The following is a 7,024-nucleotide window of genomic DNA, read 5'->3' on the forward strand; positions in this document are numbered from 1 at the left end:
ATAAAGATAATGATGGTGATAATAATCTTCCTTATAACACTGAAATTCAAGCATTTATCTAAACACTCGTAAAATAACAGTTCCCTACAGTACTTTAAACCGTATTATTATTATTATTATTATTATTATTATTATTATTATTATTATTATCATTATTATTATTATCAGATCTTACGTCACGGTTTGTTGACAAATATCAGCTGACGTAAACACTTGTAAACAAACCCAGTCCGCGCATATTGTAGTGTTTAACATGTATCAAAATTATACGACCTATCATACACCCTTCTGATTATACGTTTACTGATTATGTATATTATTTATCAGTCCAAAATCCTAGACAATATAAGATGGAAATAACACCCCCACTCTGAATAAACTACCTACAATAACCTAACCTAATCAAACCTAACGTAACCCCAGAGGACTTTACCACAACGTAACCAAACTAAGACTAGCATTTACCCATGGGCTCTGAGACCACTTTGAACTCACACACGGACGAATCTCACTTGACCTCAACTAACCCCCAACAGTACTTTTACCACCACCTCGGGTTAGTGCGAACGTCTGGCACCTTAACCATGGGTCAAGGCAAAATTAAGAGGGAGAAGGTGAGGAGACGCGTAGAAAACAAAAGCGTAACGATGTAAACAAAAGCGTAACGATGTAAACAAAAGCGTAACGATGTAAACAAAGAGCATAAGAGTTGATTAAGACCTAAATTGAGAGGTGTTGAAGGGGAAACACGAGTCGATATCAGTGGGCGTTGGCTTGATGGTGAGGTTCATTTGGCAGAGTTAGGAGACTAAGAGTGATATGTGGCAACGCTGTGTAAATAAGGATATGTGGCATCGTTTTGTAAATAAGGGTGATATGTGGCAACGCTGTGTAAATAAGGATATGTGGCATCGTTTTGTAAATAAGGGTGATATGTGGCAACGCTGTGTAAATAAGAGTGATATATGGCAATACTGCTGAGTGGTGTAAGGGTAAAAAGTTAATAAATGTTTGAGTTACTTGGACAAAAAACTTCACTGGACAAAATCCTCTACTAATGACATTCTCCTATATTTTGTTATTCCCTTAAATGATTGGACCAAATTCCCTTAAATAATATCATCCGAGACTAAATTACCTTAAAAAAATATCTTACGTGACTAAATTCCCTTAAAAAATATCTTGCCTAAAATAATCCCCCTAAATAATATCACACGTGACTAAATTACCTTAAAAAATATATCTTACGTGACTAAATTCCCTTAAAAAATTTCCAGTTGGATAAAATTCATCTACCAAAATAATATGGATTAAAATTAGCTAAATGTTGTGGATAAAATTTTCCCCAGTCAAGTTTAACCTCCAATTACCGTCTTCATTTAGGTGAGTCGAGGTAGTGCAAGATACAGGTAAGGAAGTTATGTGTTCAAGATACGTGGAGAGAATATGCTGACATGTGGCAACGTTGGTGGGGCTTGGTCTATGTTGGCACAGGTGAGTTGGTGATTTAAACGAGTCTTACAAGGAAGAAGCAGCATTATAACAGCATTACGGAATAGTTATATTGGGCTATGAGGCATGAACGGATACAGTACTAAGTTATTATTCTTTAAGCATGATATAATGAGGTGTGGCATGAGCGGAGGAGCATCATTATGCCCCAACACCGCCACCATCATCTCCCACCATCACTGGCCTCCTTCCCAACAATTTCAAATTTACAACATCCCCGTCACCACTGAGCTTTCTATTGTGTCCGTCGTGCGATGTCTGTAATACCGAACAATAGTCATTCACTATTTATTGTGCATATATATGTTACTTAGAACGATAAACATTAAAAGTAAATAAATAAGAAATCCTCGGAACCCTATAGCCGTCTGGCACGATAGGGTAAGAGTGGCGTACAAAAAAAATCGTTTAACGTTATTTTGGTTGTTATAAAGAAAACGTGTTATAGGAAGCCTAATTTTATACGATATATATAAATCTTTCATATGGCAGCAGCATTATACAAATCACAGACACAGATCGACCTTCAGCAGCAACAAGTGGTCACAGTCTTACACAACAGATGCTTAGCCTACATCTCCTCTCTCTCCTTCACCTCGTGTGCAGTAACTAGTCCTCTGTATTGTGCAGTGAAATAGTAATTCTGTTTTTTCCTGACAACATAAAGGTATCATACTTCCACAGTAAGTTGTGTTCGAAAGAAATTTATATTTGCGTCATTCACTCCAGACACCGACGTAACGATAAGTTTCCCTTTCCAAGAAGTTATTTTTCTTCGGGCAATTTGTTCCGTAAAGTTCATCTTGAGAGAATAAAAATTGGAACAATCGTTTTGACAAGACCGGTACTCTTGTATAAACAGTCTACTGCCTGTGATGTAGCAACGCTGCCCACCTTGCTGTCTGCAGTAAGCATTTAAATTGGTACACTTATTTAAACCGGATAGTTGCTCGTACGTCTGGCAACAGAGAGCGTGGGGGGAATGGCAGGCGCCGTTGACCGACCAACTGATTTTTTCCACCAGGATGAGCAACGACACTTAACGACCGCCTGACCATAGACGAATAAGGATTACTTACATCCCCGTTCGATCTGGGAGAAACACAAACAAGTGAACGAACTGACGCTGTTCCAACAAATGATCCAACTTATGGCAGGGCTCTGAGCCTGAGGCAGCTCGCATGGATATTTACCTCTCGTTTACTCGACTGATGTACAATACTGTTCCTACTTTATTTATTCGTTAGTAATCAATAGTGACAATTTTGTTTCATCATTTCACCTCTTATCAGGTTACTAACCATTCGGCCGAGTGATCTGCTCTTTGTTACGACCATCATTGTCCAGTGTTAGCACAGGAGGAAACCGGAGTACTGTACTGTATTGTACCCGGAGAAAACCTGTGATGTTTGGAAGGGTCACACTGGATAACTCTTACGCATGTCCCGGGCCGGAAACTTAACCCCCAACACAGGGGTTAGAGGTAAGGTCTACAGTATCATTTCCTAACTTAGTCACCCTAGTTTCCACACTATAGATATAAGTGGAACCTTTAAATCACAATAAATATCGGAATAATAAAGAACACTAATGGTGACGTTAATAAACTATCTCTATTAACCCCTTCATTACGACACGCTACTATTAATATTTTACTTGGTTAACGCCAGATGATTTTGTTCAGTATAGCACAATGGATTAATTTTACAAGATAGCCCTCACAGTCTCGGAGTGTAAACCAAACGCTTGAAAAAAAAACTGAATACGGAGACAGACAGACAGACAGATTACACCACAATACTCATAATACCATAATAAACCAACAATAACAAATGCAGTATCGTAGTGGTAGTAGTAGTAGTACCGACCCTCCTTCCACTGGATGGCGAGATCTTCCAACACAAGACTTCAAACACATCTAACGAAGCCCGTGTGGACGTCAGTGCTCGAGGATTCTGGACGAGGGGACAGCGAGCTTTCTTCGACATCAGGATTTTTGATCCCATGGCCGCTTGTCACCGTAACCTAGCTCTCGATGCTGCACATAGGAGGAACGAGAACGACAAGAGAAGGGCATATGGGGAGAGAATTCAAAATGTTGATCAAGGCAGCTTCACTCCTCTAGTGTTCACAACCTCTGGTGGGATGGGCCCAAGTGCAAGATGTTTCTACGCCAGACTCGCGGAGTTGATCTCCGAACAGAAGCAGCAGCCCAGAAGTTATGTTACAGCCTGGATGAGATGTCGACTGTCCTTCTCTCTCCTTCGGTCGGCTTTGCTCTGCCTCAGGAACGAGAGCTTCTGCCCTACTCCGACAACTGCTGCAGATATTGACTATGAGGCTACAGTCACTGAATGCCGCATAGATCTGCGGCTCAACTAATTTAACACAGATAGGATAGCTTCTTATGTATTAGGATATTTAATATTAAGGTAAATAAATGGTGGCGAAGGTGTGGCTATTGGGGGAGGCTGGAGGCCATATAAAAAAAAAAAAGTAGTAGTAGTAGTAGCAATCAACTCACTACAGTATTGATGACGTGTGAGTGATCCGTGTCTATGCAAACTATATTTCCTGTACACTATGCAGTTCACCTTGAAATATCATCCACTATAATAACGTAACAATGGTACGCCCCGACAGTGACCTTCGCGCTTATGCGGTAATGTAGCTACTTTCCAGGCACCAAGTTCTCGTACTTTGCGTGACTTGGGTCATTTTCTCGCAACTGGCGGTAGTACTGCAAGTTTAAGGCGACGTGTGATCATTTCGGTGTAGTAAAAGTGATTATGTTCCCCGTGACTTTCTGTGAGGGAAACTTTTAATCATTTTGACGTGACTTTCAATAAAGGAAAGTTTTTGTAAAATTCAGAGTAGATTCAGTGAAGTTATAACTCTTTTAAGATTTTCAATTACAGAAAAGTAAAATTAATCCTCAACAAATTTCCTTCATATTTTCAGCAAGGCAAAAATTGAAGTCGGGTGAAAGTTTGGCCAATATTTCCGTACTTTTGTCGTGTGTTGTATAAGTGCAAAGTTTGTATAATTTTGTAATATTTACCAAGAGTCAAAACTAATCTTGGATATGACTGAGTATTGAGTAGTCTATCTTGCCTCCATAGTGCAGCAATTGACTGGTTCTGTATTACCCAAACAGAATTAATTAATAACACAACACATTTATTAAAGATCTATGTAGGCCTATATAAAAATTACTAACTTTTTTGTAGGTTTTCGATATAAAAAGTTTCCAATAGTTTTCCATGGCAGTAATAAGTGATTCAGCACCTAACACGTTTACCGGGTCAAAATATTCACAAAATTACTGTGATGATTTTCGAGACGAAAAACAATACCTCATGACAAGTTGCGTTTAGTCTTGGTTCCACCCACCAAGACAGTTGTAATAAAACCTCCATTGCTGTAATTACCGCATAGGCCTATGTAATTTTGCTTTGCTTCAACTAGAATAGAGAAGTTCCTTTACACACACGACCTAAATATACAAGCTTGTGTCTATACGTATTCTGATCTTTCCATCCAAGGAAGACTTGAGTTGACCTACCTGGCTCACTTTAAAGTCTTCCAGCTCAGTCGGTCATCTTAAGTGTTAAAAACGCACGCACATGAAGCACCAAACACACACACACACACACACACACAAGGACACAGTTAGCTGGAAGCCTCAGGAATGGGCAAGCTAGGAGTATCCTGTCGACCTCTAGCTTTACCAAGAAGCCATGTAGGAGTATATTAGCATCATCCGGCAACCATCCTACCCGGCCAAGTGGGCGCTTATATCACCCACCTACACGGGCGCTTATATCACCCACCTACACGGGCGCTTACATCACCCACCTACACGGGCGCTTATATCACCCACCTACACGGGCGCTTATCACCCACCGGGCGCTTATATCACCCACCTACAGGGCTTATATCACCCACCTACATATCACCCACCTACACAGGCGCTTATATCACCCACCTACACGGGCCTTATATCACCCACCTACACGGGCACTTATATCACCCACCTACACGGGCGCTTACATCACCCACCTACACAGGCGCTTATATCACCCACCTACACAGGCGCTTACATCACCCACCTACACGGGCGCTTATATCACCCACCTACACGGGCGCTTATATCACCCACCTACACGGGCGCTTATATCACCCACCTACACGGGCGCTTACATCACCCACCTACACGGGCGCTTACATCACCCACCTACACGGGCTCTTATATCACCCACCTACACGAGGCAGCCACCGGGACAATCTATACCGCCTACATTCTCAATCATTCGTATCGTATATATATCTCCCAGTGATTGTGGGACGAGAGGGAGTAAAAGGGTCACTGATTCGCGTCCGGGGCACCTCCAGTCGACCCAGCTATGATGAGGTACCTGAATTTGGGACGAGGAATGCAAGGTAGTCGAATATAGTCTCGGTCCCATAATGTCCTACTGAGACATTACACTCTTCAACATCTACAGAATTTAGGATAAGACGCTGTAGTTCCATTTCTATATATTGCATTTTACTCCAGTTTATTGTGAGTCATTCTGGTTAACGTAAATCAGATAATCTAGTTGTGCTCAGGGCGTAGAAAGCTTAAATCACTTGCTGGTAAACAGAACAATTTAACACCACGAGTAAACACCATAAATACGGTCACTGTTGATGTTAGTATGTTAAGTATTTGTATCGTCTATATTATACTACAAGGATAATATTTCCGTTAAATATGTATATAAAAAAAAACCCCGCTAACGCCAGTGCAAGCATTCACCTGCATAGCCTGGCGTTTCCTTCCTGTACCCTGTAACGACATGGTTATAGGGGATACACCAAGTGAACGTTCACCAGCCCCCCAGTCGCCCTCTGTAACGACTTTCTGTTATGGTATGTGATTTAAGCATTATTCTTAGAGGTTAGGTCAGGTCACGTTATCTTGTGTTAGGTTAGGTTATCTTAGGTTATGTTGGGCTAGGTTAGGTCAGGTCACGTTATCTTGTGTTAGGTTAGGTTATCTTAGGTTATGTTGGGCTAGGTTAGGTCAGGTCACGTTATCTTGTGTTAGGTTAGGTTATCTTAGGTTATGTTGGGTTAGGTTAGGTCAGGTTAGGTTTTAGACGGTATAAAAGGTCACAGACACGTTTTGCTACTACACCGTCGAGTCTAAACAGGTGTGGAGACCAGTGACACAGCCACCAGTACATCAACCACAACCTAAACACCACAGAAATTCCTAAGACGCTTTACTTAACTGAAAACTCTTGAAGTAGTATTTTATGAAGACAAAGAATTTAGTTATAGAAGAGAGTGACGGACGGGCGGGTGGGACAGTATAGTACCCGTGAACAGCTCAAAGGAATTTCTCCACAGTATTTTTGTGACCCACGACCCAACTTCAGGAGGGATGAGGAGTCGAGTTGTTTTTACAGGCTTGGGTATAACCAGGTGTGTGTGTGTGTGTGTGTGTGTGTGCGTGTGTGTG

Source organism: Homarus americanus, unplaced genomic scaffold (assembly GCF_018991925.1).
Source record: "Homarus americanus isolate GMGI-L3 unplaced genomic scaffold, GMGI_Hamer_2.0 scaffold23598, whole genome shotgun sequence".
In the NCBI taxonomy this organism is placed as follows: Eukaryota; Metazoa; Arthropoda; class Malacostraca; order Decapoda; family Nephropidae; genus Homarus; species Homarus americanus.